Below are 16,738 nucleotides of genomic sequence, written 5' to 3'. Positions count from 1 at the left end.
CCCGGTTCTGAGCTGTCAGCACAGAGTCCGACGCGGGGCTCGAACTCACGAACGGCAAGATCATGACCTGAGCCGTAGTCAGAAGCTCAACCGACTGAGCCACCCAGGCGCCCCAGTTTGTAATTTTTTTAACAGGTTGGTGTTACTCCCTTTACTTTGAATTTGCTTTTTTCCCCTCACTATTTATTGTAAGCATCCCTCTTGTTTGGGACATTTATATATCCCAATACATCACTTCCCACTGTGTGTTTGTGTGTGCAGACATGTGCCCATGCCATAATTTATTCATTTCCCTATTCAGGGGCATTCAGATTGCTTTCGGTTTGTTGACCCTACAAACAATGCTACAAAAAGCATTACTCTATATACGTCCTTTATCAAATGTGACCTTTCTTTAAGTTTATTTATTTATTTTGAGAGAGACAGCATGAGAGGGGGAGGGGCAGAGAGAGAGGGAGAGAGAATCCCAAGCAGGCCCTGTACTGTCAGGACAGAGCAGGATGTGGGGCTCGAACTCACAAAACCATGAGATCATAACCTGAGCCCAAGCCAAGAATCCAACGCTTAATCGACTGAGCCACCCACTTTTTCATGTAAGTTAGGATTCACGAACTAGAATTTCCATATAACATATAGTCATTCTGATTCAAATGAGCACTGTCAGGTTTATTTACCAAGACAGTAGAATTCACACTGCTGCCACCAAAGTAATGGAATTCTCATATTCTTGAGTATATGCCAGCAATAATTGTTATTTCTTGTTTAAATGTTTATTTCTGTTTGAGAGAGAGCATGAGCAGGGGAGGGGCAGAGAGAGAGATGGACAGAGGATCTGAAGCTGGCTCTGGGCTGACAACAACGAGCCCAACGCAGGGCTCAAACTCACGTACCTTGAGATCATGACCTGAGCCGACGACGGACACTCGGAAGACTGAGCCACCCAGGTGCCCCTGTTTTTGCTTGTTTAAAACGTTTCCCAGTCTCAAGGGTGAAAAGTATTACTGTTGCAATTCAGTATCCTAGGCCAGGGGCAAAGAAGTAAATCCAAAGCAAAGAGAACGATGCCTGAGAATCTGAAATTCTTAGTTGCGCCCATTGGTATCTCTTTCTCCACCTGACCCTTGTTTCAGACCTACTTCCCTCTTTGCCGAGGTCTGAGAAAGTTGGAAATAGCCAGTGTTTTTCCTTGGTAGTGTTTTCTTAAAGATCAACAGGATTATGTCAACTGTTATTACAAGGAAAAGGCCACTGACACACCAGTTTAAAAAGGAAAAGGTGTGTCCACTGGCTAAAGTAAATAAAAGGGCAAAACACATAGTAACAGTTTTAAAACTTAACAGTTACAATAGTACTGAGGAAGCAGGTAAGACAAAGCTGGGGCTAGTTGCTTGCAAATTTCAGGGTGTCTCCTGAACTTTCACAGCCTAATTTGGGAAATTAAATGTCGAACATCCTTGAGAAGTTCCGATACTGGCATTGATATTAAAGGTTTCAAAAGGGTATTAACTACAGTCCTAATTTTGGCCCCACATGACACCCATGATTTCAGAATGATTCATGACTAATGAAAGGATGACCGAGCGTAAACTACATAACATACTGGTGTATGGACTCACCTAATTTTATTTTACATCAAAACAGAAATTGATGCAATTGTAAAACTAACACTCGTTCAATTTTAATTCATAGTCGGCAAGAAATCATTCTTCGTAAGTGGCAAGTGATTCAACTACAGTTAGAAGTAGTCTTTACTAGGGGCACCTGGGTGGCTCAGTGGGTTAAGAGCCCAATTCTTGATTTCGGCTCGGGTCACGATCTCATAGTTCATGGCTTCGAGCCTCACATCTGCCTCGCACTGGGAGTGTGGAGCCTACTTGGGATTCTCTCTCACCCCCTCTCTCTCACCCCCTCTCTCTCATCCTCTCCCCACCCCTAGTGTCTCTCAAAATAAATAAATAAACTTACAAAAAATTTTTTAAAGCAGTCCTACTAGTTGATAGGGGCAATGTATTGACTTGGAGAGGATGTGAAAATCATCTAACATTCCAACTCATATTGATTGTACATCGACAGAGAAAAAATGCTAAGAAATGATGCCACAAGGACAAGTTTGTCACAGTCCCTGAAGCAAGTAGGATCTGGCACAAGATCCCAGAGTAGCTCAGGAATAAAATACTCTATCTAAAACATAACACAGTCTGGGCATAACTCACTGCACAGTGCCCAATATGTCAGAGAGCTGAGCAGAAAATAATGGACACTACTATGTAAAAAAACACAATCACAGATTCATTTATATTGATGGGAGGGACACCTGGTTGACTCAGTCAGTTAAGCGTCTGACTCTTGATCTCAGCTCAGGTCTTGATCTCAGGGTCGTGAGTTCCAGCCCCGCACTGGGCTTCACGCTGGACACGAACCCTACTCAAAAAAAGAAAAAAGACATATTGATGGGAAATACAGTGAAAAGAGACATTCTTTCTGGAAGAGCATGTGCACATTTCTTTTTGTGTCTCACATGGTATTATGACATTAGTGGGTGTGCACATCAGTCTCGCTCATTTGTCTACAAGCTGACAGGCAGAAGGCTCTTCATTCATCTTTTCGATGCCCCAAATCTAGCACAGTGTCAGGTTCAGAGTACATGCTCCATAAATGCTGAATGTAGAAATTGAAACATTGATGTTAAACCACTGGAAATACTGTAGTTAGATCTGTTGTTATGCCAGGGCTATGGGTTGAATTTTGCTCCCTGCCCCATGCAAATTCATATATTGAAGTCCTAACCTGCAATGTGATTATATTTGGATATTGGGCTTTTAGGAGGTAATTAAGGTTAAATAAGATCATAAAAGCAGAGTCCTGATCCAATAGGATTGGTGGCCTTGTAAGAGGAAAAGAGACATCTCTGGGCAAACACACCAGTGAAAGAAAGCTATGGGAGCACAGATGGAGAACTGGTCATCTATAAGCTAGGAAAAGAGCTCTCTTACCAGGTTAGAATCTTGATCTTGGGCTTCCAGTCTCCAAACTATGAGGAAATAAGTTTCTGGTATTTAAGCCACCCAGTCTCTTGTATTTTGTTATGGCGGCACAAGGAGACCAAATCAACAACCGGTACAAATGCTAATGCTTTTCACTGGTTTTATGACAATGAACAAGACCAAAGAAAAATGGCTATCTTAAAGTCATTATAATGATCGCCCAAGAATGAATTTTAGCACAATATTTGACATGTGTGAATTTAAGGGTAACCTGAAAGCTTGAGAATAGCACATAACAAAGTAGATGAGAGGGGGGAATTTAAAATATGAGCTGTAAATTACTTTCAACACAAAAAGGGTTTGTTCTTTGCAGAACCATTTATTCAGCCTGCATGTCATTTGACAGAGGGCTCTTTGATTATATTTGATTAACTCTAATAAAGCTTGAAAACCATTTTAGCCTAATGCAAATGGCCCCGTCTCTTCTTAGATTTCATCAAAGATTGGTAACACATTGCATAAGTGTTACTTTCAAACTATAGCCCACTACATTTTCTAATTTGGAGAGAGGAAATGCTTCAAGTGTTTCTTATGAAGCATAGGAGCCCACACAAAAAGAAATGTCATTTATGTCTCGTATGTGTCTCATGATTTGACAGATTCTTATGTAAAGTTGGTCATCAGAAATTTGCAGACCAAAATTAGCAAGAGAGCAGTTTGTAAATCCACCCTCCCTATAGAGTTCCTTGGATGGAAGCTGCCTTTATGGAGGAAGGCAATGGACTCTGAAACGTGACACACACTTAACACATTTACTGTTATCATGCCCAAATGACCACATTAGTGTAGGTTTAGAAATACAGATCTACGTTACTTTCTCACATTTACCAGCTTTTAAATAGAAGGATGTTCTGAGCCATTAGTACAAAGATGCTTGACATTTTCATGAAAGTGCAGGCAACTTAAGAAGGACAATAGTTTGGTTCTTCTGAAGGTCACCGCTTTTGCTGTTTCTTTTCTTTTCATTTTTTTTCCCTTCAAAAATCATATCTACCGCATTCGGCTGCTGGCCGAAAGACAGTGCTAATTTCTCAGTCATTCTGACATATTTGTTATCAGATCTCTCCAACTTTAGAATTGCCACAGTGATACGTGAACATTTGAAAGGTAAAACTCAAAACCGTATTCTCTTATACTTGCTATGCCTTTTTTATTGATAGTTATGAGCCTCATGTATCAAATTTGCTACTGTTTTCTGAGGCAAAAATTTTGAAAGTGAAATTCTGAGTTTTATTCTTTGTTATATCATTGGACTCTAAAATATATGTCCAAGTAGATTCTTCCGTACCGTATAGTTTTGCATCATGTGGAGAACATTTGTAACTAGGTCAACATACACGGTTTCTAGGCACCAACAAGGAGATAATTTGTTGTACCCATATTACAATATTACCAGAGAAACGGGACTAAAATGACTCACTGGGTCCTTGGTTGCAGGCCTCGGTGCTGCACATGGTACTAAATTAAGGCTCAGAAGCCTGGGCAGTTGTGAAAGTCTCTTTGAGAGACTTTGAGAGGTCATAAGTGACTCTCCTCCAAAACACAAAAGCATCAAACAGGAGGATGTGATGGGCCGGGAGAAAAGAAAATATGGAAAGCGTAGAAGAAAAGACCTAAGGCCCCTCTTGCTCCCTGAGAATGCAACCTCAGGCTGATTATCATCTGTGAGCCTTAGAGGAGCCAAAAAAAAAAAAAAAAAAGCTAGTCCAGATGATAGCACCTTGCCCTGCATGATCGATCTAGAAGAATAAAAGAATAACCCAACGGCTGCCCTACTGGGTCAGAGTCACCAGGTCAAAAGGACCAGAGGACATTTGGAAGACACATCTGGATATGAAAAGGAAGAATCTGTACATCTTCAATCGCTGTACCTGAGAGAAGGACTTTCAGAAAGTACCCCTAAATCTTATAAGTTATATACCAATTGTACCTCAAAAAAAAAAAAAAATCACGAATCTGGTAGCCCAGAAAAGAACTCTGCTTCATATACAAGCTATCGATACCTTGTCCTACGCATTCGGTCAGCACTTACTATTGCTTCCTGTGAATGCGATACTAAAAAGAGATAACCGAACAAACACATGGGATTCCCGTCCTCACACAGTTGACAATCTAATGAGGAGATGGAATCCGCACTCACCTGCCTTTTCTCCTTTTCTGCCTCCTTTGCTTGGTCTTCCTTATCTGCTGACCACTGGATGTTCAACAGACTGAGCCACCCAGGTGCCCCAGGATTTTTTCTAAATAAAAGAAGAAGATAAGAAAAAAATACCAGTGAGGGAGGAAAGTGTATAAGAAATGAGAAAAGGAACAATTATAAAAATCCCATGGGGTTGTAAATAAAGTTAGAAGAAAATAAGAATGCCAAATTAATTATTTGTGGATTATTCTTTAGACCAGGGTTTTTCAAATTCAGCAGCATTAACATTATGGGCCAGATCATTTTTTACTATAGGGAACTGTCTAGTGCATTGCAGGGTATGTGATAGTATCCCAGGCACCCTTGTCTCTAGTTGTGGCAATCAAACGTGCCTGCAGATGTTGCCAAATATTCCCTGGGAGGCAAAATTGCTCCCACTTGAGAACTATCGTTTTAAAAAGAAAGAGTTGGCGTGCCTGGGTGGCTCAGTCTGTTAAGCATCTGACTCTTGATTTCAGCTCAAGCCATGATCTCACAGTTTCATGAGTTTGACTTCACACAGGGCTCTGTATGGACAGTGCAGAGCCCGCTTGGGATTCTCCTGCTCTTTCTGCCCTACCCCCCACCCCCGCTTGTACCATCTGTGTCTCTCTCAAGATAAATAAATAAACTTAGAAAAAAGAGAGACCCATTGAAGATTTGAAGCAGCAGATAACATAAAAACTAAAATCGATTGAACTGGCAAGACTTCCCATGCTAACTGGGTGGAGCAGGCAAGAGAAAAAAGTGAAGATATTTTTTGCAATATTCCTGCTCAAAGATTATAATAGAGTTCTGAAATACAAAAGAGGTCGTGGAATTGGAAATGACAGATTGTGTGTTATTTATTTACAGAGGGAGACACTTATTATGGGTATAGAATCAAACAGGCTTATCAACGTTTGTTGTTTTGACAATGGGAAACAAAGACAGGAATCAAAGATGGCCGTGATAGGTTGAGCCTAATGGCAAGGTAGCGGTTGTGACAAAAGTGGACAATAGTGAGGGAAACAGATTTAAAAGGGAAGATGAGTTCAATTCTTTGAATTGCAAAATAGAATGTACTAGAAGAACATCCAGATAGAAATGTCAAGCCAGAAATTGGAAAATTGAGAGTGCACTTTGGGGGGAAACTCAGGAGTGTAAACATGGACTTAGAAGCCATTTACGAGGAAAGTAGAGTTGAAGTCATGTGCTGAGATTGCCCAGGAGGAGAGTGCAAAATAGAAAAGGAAGCAACCAGAGACAGATGCTCCATTTAAACACCTGTATCTAAATGGGTATCATATTGAAGGAAGAGAAGAGAGTAGTTGGAGGAGTAGCACAAGAGTAGGAAAACAAAGTGTCTCAAGAGACACAAAGGAGAGATTTTAGCAAAGGATGGTGGGTTAGTTGGTTAATGGTGTCGACCAGTGGTACAAGAGGTTAAAGACCATGACAATAGAGAAAGTGGCTATTGGATTCAGTGAATAGTAAGTAGCTAGGGGGTGTCCAGAACGCAGTGTAAACACAGTGGGGAACAGAAAATAAATTAGAATGAATTTAAAACCACATGGGTGCTGAAAAAGTCGGTATTTAATACCTCCATTGGTAAAGGGAAAAAGAAATAGAGCAATGGTGTTTCTCAGATAGGGCAGAAGTTGTGTCTACTTGTAAGTGACTGAGAAATTAAATATGAGTGATTGAAAATGCAAGAAAGGCAGAGAGAGACGAAAGAAGTGATATTTAATGGAGTGTGACTCCAGAGGAGATGAGAAAGTTTGGAACAAAGGCACAAATGTTCGATTTTCTCAAAGAGGAATGTGTTAGTCTCTAAAACTGGGAGAAGCAAAGAGTAAGAGATAATGCAGTGTGGTAATAAATTACAAAGTTGAGGATGATTCTCCAAACTATGTATTTTACATGTGATTTAATTTTTAAATGTTTACACTGAGAAGAGCCCTTTTAAATAGAAGAGTTGAACGTGATTTCCCTATTCGAGGGAGTACTTGCAAAGAGTATTCTGTACTAGTCTCTGAACCAGGTGTTCATAGACCGAAGCCAGATTTTTATGGTATACTTTTATTATCCTGTTCAAACTAAATTCCCAGAACATCAGCACATGCTCGGTTAAATATGATATGAAAACACATTGCAAGTACAGAAATGTTATTTTTGGATTAGCCACAGATTTTGGTCTATATATAACTCTGTACTCCCCAATGACGGCCAGTAATCGTGTTATAATAGTAAAATATCTTCTTAAGTAAGCTTTATTTATAACTTACCCTGCAAATACCCAAGACTTGGCATCGAGAGAAAAGAAGAAAATAAGCAGAAATGTCATGCAACTTGGGTTTCATTTCTTAAATTCTCTGAGACAAGCTGTCTACTTCAAACACACCCTTTCATTCAGCTTTCCTTTATGTACCAGCACATGAATGAAATAAGAGAATCCTATAATGTGAGACAAACCCAAATGTCAATGAATCAGAATGGCAATTATGTAAGTTGGGCAAGATTTTACTACTGCGCACATGATTTCCCATCCAGTAAATGAGAGGAAAACACTAGTGTTCTTTTGCCTTTGTTAAGCTATTACTGTTTTGTCCTTTAATTTGTATTGTATGAAACTATTACAATTCCCAATAAAATATGAAGTTTCATTTGTCTTTGCCAATAATGATTCTTTTGCACCAAAAGACATATCAAAACCACAAAACAGCAGGGTGTGAACAAATAGCTGTGTCAAATTGGCAAAATATTGATAATTGTTGAAGCTGTGCGATGGGTATGTGGACTTCTTTGTGCTGTTCATGCTACTTTTGAGCATTTTCGAGTATGTTCTTTTTTAAATAAATAAGTAGTAAATATGGGGCGCCTGGATGGCTGAGTCAGTTAAGTGTCTGACTTCAGTTCAGGTCATGATCTTCCGGTTCCTGAGTCTGAGTCCCGAGTCGGGCTGCCTGCTGTCAGCACAGAGCCTGCTTTGGACCCTCCACCACCTCCCCTTTCTCTGCCCCTCCTCTTCTCGCTCTCCCTCTCAAAAAAAAAATAAACATTTAAAAAAATCGTGGCAAATAATTCTATTACAAATGTTTGCGAACATTTTCCCTCAGTTCCCAAAGACAAAAGCCTCATATTCCTGCTTTAGAATGTGGTAGGCAAATCAAATAGTGAAATCCTTTTATGATGTGGTAGACAGAATGGCTCCATAGAAATACCCACACCCTAACCCCTGAGATGGAAAAACATATTACCTTACGTGACGATTAATTTTGTGTCACCTTGACTGGCATGGGATGCCCAAATGAAACATTATTTCTTGGAGTGTCTGTATTTCTGGCTGAGATTAGCGTCTGAACGGACAGACTCAGTAAAGTGAATTACCCTCCCCAGTGTGGGTGGGCCTCATCTAACCCACTGGGGGCCTGAATAGAACAAAAGGCAGAGAGAAGAGGAACTGACTTCTTTTTTCTGCCTCACTGATTGAGCTTGAACATCGCATGGCATCTTCTGCCCTCATCGAACTGGGATTCATACCATCAGATCCCCCAGTCCTTAGGCGTTTGGGCTTTGGACTGGCAGTACATCGTTAGCTTTCCTGGATCTGCAACCTGCAGACACAGATCATGGAACTCCTCAGTACCCCTGTAATCACATAACCCAATTCCTCATAATAAATCAGTATATATTTTTAAATAAATATTATGTTTAAATAAATATGTATAATGCATAATATACATTGTTATGTTATTATACAATATTAATAATGCATTATAATATATAATATATAATAATGTATATAAATCATTATATATTTGAACATATTCAAATAGGATATATACACATATCCCATCAGCTGTTTCTCTGGAGAATCCTGACTAATACAACAACCTTATGTGGCAAAGGGGACTTTACGGATATAATTAAGTTTCTAGACCTAAACCAGGAAGAACAGCCTGGATTATCCTATCCAAGAGGGGGTAACCTTATCACATGAGCCTTTAAAAGCAGAGAACTTTCAGGGCGTCTATGTGGTTCAGTCGGTTAAGCGTCCAGCTTCGGCCTAGGTCATGATCTTGCCATTCCAGAGTTCAAGCCCGGCCTCGGGCTCTGGGCTGAGGGCTCAGAGCCTGGAGCCTGTTTCAGATTCTGTGTCTGCCTCTCTCTCTCTCTCTCTCTCTGCCTCTCCCTCCCCAACTCACACTCTGTCTCTCTCTCTCTCTCTCTCAAGAATAAATAAACATTAAAAAAAAAAAAAAAAAAAGGCAGAGAACTTTCTCCAGATGGAGACAGAGCATATGCAACAGCAGAAGAATCCGAGGGAGTCAAAGCATGAGGAGGACTCCACAGGAAGTTGCTGGTTTGAAGGTGGGGGGCAACATGGTGAGGAATTCAGGTGACCTCACGGAGCTGGGAGAGGCTCCTGGCTGACAGCCAGCAAGGAAACAGGGACCTCACCTCTGCAGCCTGAATAACCGAATTCTGTCAACAGCTTGAATGAGCTTGGAAACAAATTCCCCCTCAGAGCCTCTAGATAAGCGTCCAGCTTGCCAACAACTTAATCTCAGCCTGTGTAACTCTGGCCAGAGGAGCCAGCTGAGCTCACCAGGCTCCTGACCTACAGAACTGGGGATAATAAATTGTGATTGTTTTGAATGGCTACATTTGTGATACCTCTAAGGTGGCCATAGGTAACAAATACATCCTACTTAACATAAAAAAGACCCAATAGCTGATCATTTTAGTTTTTTTTTTTTAATGTTTATTCATCTTTTGAGACAGAGCTCAAGCAGGGGAGGGGCAGAGAGAGAGGGAGACACAGAATCCGAAGCAGGCTCCAGGCTCCAAGCTGTCAGCACAGAGCCCGACGCGGGGCTCAAACTCACAGACCGCGAGATCATGACCTGAGCCAAAGTTGGCCACCCAACCAACTGAGCCACCCAGGTGCCCCTGAACATGTTAAAAGACATTCCTAACATGAAAGGTAAGACAATGAGAAGTTATTATAATGTCTTACTTATTATACTGGGAAAATATATAAAACGAAATTGTGGTAGGGAAATGCATTACATCACATGTGATAGCACATGCCTCATGGGTATATATATATATATTTATATATAAATATATAAATCTCCCAAAGTTTGGGGAGAGTGGTAATGTGTATAAGAAATCAGGATAACATGTTTGATGTAAAATTCCACATCTATTTTTTAAGCAAATAATTCCAGTAGTATTTCTTACCTTTGACCCAGTAATCCCACATCTATATACCAAGAAAATAATGTAGATGTATATTATATGAAAAAAATAGTACAGTGTGAACAAAAATTAAGCTGTAAAGATGATCATCATATCACAGCATAGAATAGCAAAGTCGGTAACGATCTAAACATCCAACAAAAGGGATTGGTTAAGTTAGGGGATACCCACATAATGAAATTCTGTAAAGCCAGTTCAAATCATGTGGTAGATAGTGTTTGTTAGCATGGAAAAGTCTTTCAAGGAAAAAAAGGCAACAAAATAGCATTACAATCCAATGTCAGAAAGTATATGCACGAAAATGTCACCAATTTGAGATCCTTTCTGCTGGTCTGCATCTTTTGATTTTTTCCTTTATGATCATAGATTTCATAATAGACTCACAAAAAAAAATTGTTCTTTTTAATAAAGTTTACAAATCTGTGCATTTATACAAATTTCCAGAAGGTTATTTACTCAATTAGGACAAAAATGATTGCAGATATTTCAGGACAAATGACAAAATATTTCTTCTATATTTGGAGCAAAACATTAAGACAAAGAATGTTCTCCTATTTCTCAGATGTTCGTGGATGTTGTATAAGAAAATTCATCACTAGTTTTAGCTCTTCAAAAATATACCCACTGTCCCTCTACCATCAATACATCCTTTCTTTCTGTTCAGATTCTTACCCGCTTTTATTGGTCAGACTCATTCCTCTGAACCTACCTGATATGCAGTGCAAGAGTTTTTAGTGAACATAAACTAAAACAAGAAATACTCTCCTGTCCTCAGTCCCCATCTCTTCCTGCACGACCACAGACACTGTATCTGACAGTTTTGTGTCCACACATCGGCTGGAGAATGAAACACGATTCTATTGATTCTGAACATATCAAAGATTGTGGTAAAATTTGGCTTCAAGGGAGAAAGGAAGTGAAAAATTAGTTCTTGGAGATAAGTACCTATCTGAGACAAATCTGAAATAGACATTTAAAGAGATTTTTCTCAATTTCAACCTTCAGTTCTTGTATTGACTAGCATAGGATGACGTTTTAACCAAAATCAAAACATATTTGAAATATGTTGTGTATTTACTTGTTGCTAAGTCCCTGGTTGTTATTAAAGCATTTGAGGCAAGCATTGGGGTTGGTTCTTTAAAAAAAAAAAAAAAAAATCCATTTCCATTTTGCGCACTAGTACGCTGGAGAATTGTACACGTTTTCATGCCGGTGAGTTGAAATCAGAAAATGCTACACATCAAGGCTCTTCTTGCTTTTTTTCTTGGGGATCCAGTTAATGCGTAACATTGTTTCATCCCCTCCCAACCCATCAGGAAGACCTGAACTAGCTCTACAAGCATCACAGTTAATGCAGTCTCTTGGCTTTTAGTCTCCCTATTAGTCTTGGTCAGCTGAGAATCATGGATGTCAGCAACATCCACTGCATCCCATGGAATCTGTAGGGCCAAGTGGCTGCGAAGTTAAGTACTCATTGGCTAGTCCTTCTTTGACCCTATGTGGATGGACCCTGCTTAGGATGCAAAGATATATCAGGTGAATGAAGCAGCATATAATCATAGAAACCAGGGGTGCAGACCATGTATGCAAGAGCAGACTTTCGTACTAGTGCAAACAAGTACAAACATGGCAAACTAGACAAAAATGTCACTTGGATATACCAGGGTCTAGCTTTATTGCTAATGAGACCAAATTCCTAATAGTATCGTGTTAAATAACAATGGGCACAGCATATGGATGGACTGGAAAACAGGCAGATAGGAGGCAATAGAAAGTAATAGCATTGTCAAAAATTTGTTTCATCTTAAGCCAATTCAGCATGTGTCCCGTGTTCAGTATTCCAAAAATTCATTATATATTTTTAGATTTCCCAATTTCCTTCTTTAGCCCTCCTATTCCCTTAATGCTTGGGCATTTTAAACTGTTATGTATTATCCTTCCATTTAATATCATATTTAGGGGGTGCCTGGGTGGCACAGTCAGTTGAGTGTCTGACTGTTGATTTGGGCTCAGGTCCTGATATCAGAGTCATGGGATCGACCCCGCATTGGCCTCTGCAATGAGAGTGGAGCCTGTTTGGGATTCTCTCTCGTTCTTTCCCTCTGCCCCTCTCCCCCACAAGTGCGCTTTCTCTCTCCCCCCCGCCTTTTTCTCAAATAAAATCATAATAATAACATCATATTTAGGAAGTATCTGTGGATTTTGTTATAAAGTAATGTAATGGGGTGTTCCTCTCTGTTGGGAGCTAGCAATAGCTCAAAATAAATATATACCAGAGTGAAAAGGGATAAAACCTTTAGCTTGTATATATAGATATAGATATAGATATAGATATAGATATAGATATAGATATAGATATAGATAGATATCATATTGGCATATATATTGATATTGATTTTATATATTTTTTGCATATATATATATATATTAAATATATATTTATTCTGGTATAAAACTTTAAGAATAAGGAGCCAGAGTTTTTCTGTAAATAGAATCCCATTCATAATCCAGCAAATGTTTATTCAGCAAACAGTATATAGGAAATAAACACTTCCTGTTGATGTGCTGAATCAAAGTGATGAAAGATAGCCCCAACCCTGAAGGAGATGAATAGATGATATTTTTACATCAACCACAGGAGTGATACAAGTGAATGGAAATGATCAAGGCAAAACAAAATAAAGCAAAACAAAACCTTTATGGAGCAGGTGAAATTCAAAATGGGCCTTGGAAGTTGGGGAGGTTTTCCATACGGTGGTTTTGAGCCACAGGTTCCTGTTTTAATGTTATAGTACATCTGATGAATATTGTTCACATCAACATATACCCAATATTATTAACATGGAAACAACTAACTCCACTAATAAGTAACCAATTATCTATAATTTTCTTTCTCATACTTATTTAGAGTAGTGATTCTCCCCTGGAGCATGCATCAGAATTTCCTGGGAAGTTGGTTGGAATGGATCATTGGGCCCCACCAATGCTTCTGATTTAGTAGGTCTGGGTAGGACTCAAGCATTTGAGTTCCCAGGCAATGCTGATTCCACTGGTCCAATAACCGCAATTTGAGAGCCACTGATTTAAAGCACCTGGGATGGATCCCTGCCTTCACAACATGCTGGCTGATATTCAGAAAGGTCTCAGCCTCTCGAGACTCAATGTTACCATTTACAAAGGTAATGACATCGGTATGATGATTCCTATCTTCTAAGCCTGTTTGGGGAATTAAATTAAGCAATGCATATAATCCAGAGCCTGATATAGTAAGTGCCCTCCACTCAATAGCAATGATGGCTTCCCCACCAGGGGAAGCTAGTGGGTAAGTGTATGCCAAGTGCTATGGCCTGGACATTTGTATCCTTCCCAAATTCACATGTAAGGCCCTAAAACCCAATGTGATGGTATTTTGAGGTGGGGCTTTTGAGGGGTAATTAGGTTTATTTATTTATTTATTTTTGAATCTTTGGACATTAGCTCCTTTATTCCTTTTTTTTTTTTTTTTGTCCTTTCTTTCCTACTCAAGGACTTTTTCTAATTTTTTTTTCAATATATGAAATTTATTGTCAAGTTGGCTTCCATACAACACCCAGTGCTCATCCCAAAAGATGCCCTCTTCAATGCCCATCACCCACCCTCCGCTCCCTCCCACCCCCCATCAACCCTCAGTTTGTTCTCAGTTTTTGAGAGTCTCTTATGCTTTGGCTCTCTCCCACTCTAACCTCTTTTTTTTTTTTTTCCTTCCCCTCTCCCATGGTTTCTGTCAAGTTTCTCAGGATCCACATAAGAGTGAAAACATATGGTATCTATCTTTCTCTGTATGGCTTATTTCACTTAGCATCACACTCTCCAGTTCCATCCACGTTGCTACAAAGGGCCGTATTTCATTCTTTCTCATTGCCACGTAGTACTCCATTGGGTATATAAACCACAATTTCTTTATCCATTCATCAGTTGATGGACATTTAGGCTCTTTCCACAATTTGGCTATTGTTGAGAGCGCTGCTATAAACATTGGGGTACAAGTGCCCCTATGCATCAGTACTCCTGTATCTGAGGGGTAATTAGGTTTAGATGAGATCATGAGACAGTGTCCTCATGATGGGATTAATACCTTAAAATAATCAGAAGAGACACCAGAGCCTGCTCTTTTCTCATCTCTCTCTCCCTCTCCTCTGCTCATCCTCCCCACCCCTGCCAGCATGCACCAAGGAAAAGCCATGTGAGCACACAGGTAGAAGGCAGCTGTCTATAAGCCAGGAAGCAGATCCTCACCAGACACTGCATCTGCCAGCAACTTGATCTTAAACTTCCCAGCCTCCGTAACTGTAAGAAATAAATATTTGTCATTTAAGCCTCCCAGTCCATGAGAGCAGACTAAGACATCAAGGACTCAGTGTGAGCTATGGGACGGAGGTGGCAATGGATCATTCGTGTTCAGAGAATGGCATTTAGGACAAGCCAGGATATAACCTTCATGCTGGGGACAGGAGGAGAATCTCAGAGGACCTCACCGAGAATGGGGAAGAACCCTGGAATTCCTTGGGCACCTCTTTCTCCCCAATTGTCTGATGTTTCTGGAAGCGATTAGCTTCTACTTTCTGTCAAAATGTCTATTATTTCTGGAAGAACAACAGAAGTACTCATATAGTTAGCCACCAATCATAAAAGTAGAAATGACTTTAGCTGCTCATTCAAAGCATGTGCTAAATATAATTGAGCAAAGAAGAGTTTGATATTTCCAAGGCGGAAGAGCAGTGCAAACTCCACATACAAGAACTCTATTAATGTCCCAAGAGGACCCTCACAATGAGGCTGTGCAGAGTCCTATATACCAGAGAGGCACTTAAGCATCCTTTGCATTAACCTCAGACTGAAAGCTACTTATCCTTTTGCTTTGAAACTGACCCCTAGTGATTTGCAGTTGAGGTTGAAATGTTTATATAATTCAATTTCACAACTTACTGTAAAGCTACAGTAATTGACATTAGGTATTGAGTATTAGTGTGAGAATAAATAAATAGACCAATGAAATGCACAGTAGGTTGAGCGGTAGCCCCAAAAACATGTATCTGTGTCCCAAACTCCAGAACCTGTGAATGTGATCTTATTTGGAAAAACAGATGTGATCAGATTGTAGATGTAGTTAAGGTGGGTCCTAAATCCAATCACAGGCATCCTTGTAAGAGAAAAGCAGAGGGACATTTCAGACTTCAGACCCACTGGGAAGAAAGCAGAGATCGGAATCATGCCAAGAAATGTCTGGAGCCACCAGAAGCTGGAAGAAGAAATGATTCTCCCCTGCAGCCTACAGAGGGAGCTTAGTCCTACAACATCTGGATTTCAGACTTCCAGTATCCACAACTGAGACACATTTCTTTTGTCTTAAGTCCCCATTTTGGTAGTAGGTTCTTAGGGCCACCCTAGGAAAGTAATACAAGAAGAAACAAAAGAGATTCCAAACACAGATCTACCTTTACAGAATAACTTGAACAACACAGGATTGCAATTCAGTTGAGAAAAGAAGATCTTTTCAATAAATGCGTTTGGATCCATTGAATATTTATGAGTGGAAAAAAATGACCTTTATCTCCAAAATTAATTTTATACAGATTATAGACCTAAACCTGAAAGCTAAAATAAATCAAGCTTCTGGATGAGAACACAGAACATCTTCATAACCTTGGGACAGTCAGATTTCTAAAAAGGACACACACAAATAAAAAGTCTCACCACAAAATAAAATACTGATAAATATGATGTCGTAGACAGAACAATAGCTCCCCAAAGATGTCCAGGTCTCAATTCCCAGAATCTGTGTGTGTATTAGACTACATTGCAAAAGAGAATTAAGGTTGAAATGGCATTAGGGTTACTGGTTTTGAAGATGGAGGAAGGGAATACAAGCCAAGAAATGCAGAAGCTGCATTCCTAGAAGCTAGAAAAATCAAAGAAATGAATTCTCTCCTGGAGCCCACAGAAAGGACTACTGTCTTGCTAACATCTTGATCTCAGCCTAGTGAGAGTTGCGTCTGACTTCTGATATGCAGAACTGTATAATAAGAAATGTGTTGTTTTAAGCCGCTAAGTTTGTTACAGCAGCCATAGGAAACAAATTCGTATGACTTCATTGAAAATTAAGAGCACCTTTTTATGGGAAGACCATCAGGTATTGGAAAGGCAAGACACAGACTGAAAAAAGATATTAATTATAAATCTATCCCACAGTGAACTTGTGTCCAGATATAGAGGTAACTTCCACAAATCT

At 39.7% G+C, this 16,738-nt stretch overlaps 1 protein-coding gene and 1 long non-coding RNA gene across 2 annotated transcripts in view; both read right to left on the bottom strand.

Moving 5' to 3' along the window:
* Nucleotides 1–2,532: 2,532 nt before the first annotated feature.
* Nucleotides 2,533–7,577, bottom strand: LOC122198541. Its single transcript, XR_006193039.1, has 3 exons — nt 7,491–7,577; nt 5,185–5,284; nt 2,533–2,658 (listed from the first exon to the last, which is right to left on the bottom strand). It is a non-coding gene; the product is annotated as an uncharacterized LOC122198541 (long non-coding RNA).
* A 977-nt stretch (nt 7,578–8,554) lies between these two features.
* Nucleotides 8,555–16,738, bottom strand: part of LOC122198540 (protocadherin Fat 1-like) — a 64,985-nt gene continuing 56,801 nt past the window's right edge. Inside the window, exon 5 of the transcript XR_006193036.1 lies at nt 8,555–8,819. The gene's annotated coding sequence lies outside the window, so the exon portion shown is untranslated. The remainder of the gene's footprint in view (nt 8,820–16,738) is intronic.

The sequence above is a fragment of the Panthera leo genome, chromosome C2 (assembly GCF_018350215.1).
Source record: "Panthera leo isolate Ple1 chromosome C2, P.leo_Ple1_pat1.1, whole genome shotgun sequence".
In the NCBI taxonomy this organism is placed as follows: Eukaryota; Metazoa; Chordata; class Mammalia; order Carnivora; family Felidae; genus Panthera; species Panthera leo.
This window is presented reverse-complemented; position numbering and strand designations above follow the sequence as displayed.